This window comes from Penaeus chinensis, chromosome 39 (genome assembly GCF_019202785.1).
Source record: "Penaeus chinensis breed Huanghai No. 1 chromosome 39, ASM1920278v2, whole genome shotgun sequence".
Lineage (NCBI taxonomy): Eukaryota > Metazoa > Arthropoda > Malacostraca > Decapoda > Penaeidae > Penaeus > Penaeus chinensis.
Window position 1 is genome coordinate 18,097,497 of NC_061857.1, and position 2,500 is coordinate 18,099,996.

General features: G+C 35.4%; 1 protein-coding gene across 4 annotated transcripts in view; it reads left to right on the forward strand.

Moving 5' to 3' along the window:
* The window catches only part of LOC125046615 (glycerol-3-phosphate acyltransferase 4-like), a 24,237-nt gene that overhangs the window by 998 nt on the left and 20,739 nt on the right, over positions 1–2,500 (forward strand). Inside the window, exon 1 of one of the 4 annotated variants that reach the window (XM_047644435.1) lies at positions 1–1,245. This exon is cut by the window's left edge and continues 67 nt beyond it. The exons of the other annotated variants lie outside the window; for them this stretch is intronic. The gene's annotated coding sequence lies outside the window, so the exon portion shown is untranslated. The remainder of the gene's footprint in view (positions 1,246–2,500) is intronic. 4 annotated transcript variants of the gene reach the window in all.

Here is a 2,500-nt window from a genome sequence, read left to right on the forward strand (position 1 = left end):
GAGCACCAGATGCTGAGTCTGTCCAACACTATTGTGTTGTATATGCATAGTGGATTCTTTTTTATCCAGACCAGTTTTCTGTACATCATTTGTAATTTAGCCTGTAATTTCTGTGTTACTATTCATTCCCTCCCATACTATTGGGCCAAGATTTTGGGTATTGGGGGGGGTTTCTGCTGCATAAGTTTGATTTATTTGGATAGTAGAGGGTGAGAGGAAATCATCGATACCAAAATTGTTATGATCAGTTATGTGAAGGTATACAGAAAAATTACCAATTGTATAAATAGCCCTAAAATTCAATACAAAGGCCGTGCATCACTGACACTACAAGAATGGATACTGATGGATGTATTTGATATATATGGATTATGATAGTTATTTTTCAGAATACCTTCACATAACCTATTGTGACAATTTGGTATCGATGGATTCCTCTCACTCTTTACTATCCAAATATATTGAAATTATGCAGTAGAAATACCCCCTATTAGTGCCAATCTTGGTCTCAATAAAACGGGAGAGCATGAAAGGTACCAGGGAAATTACAGGGTAAAATATGAGTATTATGAGAGGGAGCTGTACCCCCTGTGACCCCCCCTCCTATGGGGTTACCGGCCCCAAACTACCACAATGGAAGACAAAGAATCCTCCACATATTCATGGCAGAGTAGAGCATAAAACTGATATGTGGGAGTGCCTATTGGAGAGGTTGGGGGGTTGCAGAGGTTGCAGCCTGTTGCATTCAGCAGTATAGTGAGGTATTATCTTCATTATATTATATTGTTAGTTTACTCTGCAATTTCTCTGGTGCCTTTCATGCCCTCCCCTGCTATCCATGATGTGGGAATTGGGGAGGTTCTGTGGCATAATTCTCACATATATTTGTATTAGAGGGTGAGAGGAATCCAGTGATAACAAAATTGTTGCTATCAGTTAGGTGAAGATATAGTGAAAAATTAGCATTGTCAGTGGAAACTAAGTGTATCTACAATATTGGTGCTAGTGATGGGCAGATCTGAACTTTTTGGGAATCAATTACTTTGATTACTTTTGTGAGTTTTATTGCTTTCCCCTGGAAATAGATTGTTCAATAGATAGATTATAGATTATAATGTACACATTTATGGTTTTAGTGTGTGTGTGTGTTTGTTTTTGTGTTGAAACAGTTACTGTTGCCCTTTCCCTCCATATTTCCCCACCATCACCCAAACATCCAGGTGATAATTGGCATGATGGAGCAAGGTGAGTAAATATGTGCTTAAATTTTTTTTATAAATAGAAAAGAATCATAACTTAGAGTAAACAAAAATGTCATAGTGAGTTGTGTTAGATTAAAGTATATTGAGACAGTCCTTGGTTCAACCCTGAGTCTGGGAGTAAGCCTTTGGTAATCAATTACTGAGAAATTTCATGCTGTAATCGATGTAATCAATTATGCCCACCACTAATTGGTGCTAATTAGCATACAGTAGGGTCATTGGGCTTAGGAGATGGAGACTGAGGCCCAATAATAGGGGATCTACCCCTACTTTGGACCTTGGCTCTCGCCTTAACTAATTTTGCATAGTCTTTTCTTCTCCCCCTTTCCTTTTTTTTTCTTCTTCTTTTGTCTCCTTATCTTAATTGTTAACTCATATTTACCCTTTTTGTCACATTAGTTTATAATTAGGCTATATGACCTTTGATGTTTAGCACATTTATTTGTTTTTTACAATTAACCATTCTGAGAATCCACAAAGATTGCCCTATGAACCAAAAAACTTCCATACCCAAGAGCTTCACTATAGACTATTTTGAATAATGAAATAAATTATGCAATTGCCACTACCTCGGCACCTGTTAATGCTCAATGAACGGGCCAGCAAACCCCTTCCACACATTTTGTTAGGTGGAATGTGTAGACTTCTTAGTAATTGTTTAAAGTATGGATGTGGTCCCCAGAGATTTATTCAATCTAGGTGAAACATTGTCTTCACCTTGGTATGTATGACAAGATATAGCTTAAACTTCGGAGCACAGAGTGGACTGCTTTCTGTTATAATTTTCTTTATTTGTGGTGTTACCATTCGTGTCTGCAGATTAATTCTTGTGAGAATGATTGCAACTTTTAGTCCTCTACATCTTCAATTTGCCTTACATTAGTGTGTCCATACCATAAAGATTAACCGACTTCTTTGGTATTTTATTGCTTGGTAAGGCAACATTTCAACTTAGGATATATCTAGTAGAATATTTTTTTTTTTTTTTTCTCTCTTCAATATTGTAGATATATATATATATATATATTTATATATATACATTTATATATATATATATATATATATATATATATATATATATATATATATATATATATATATATATTATGTATCAACCCATTGCTGCCGGGGAAAATGCTGTGCCCATTTTTTATATTTTTTGTGAAATGTCTACTTATAGATGGCTCTGCCTTACCTGATTTCACCTTTCCTTGAATTGGCGGGAAAATGTAATTTTT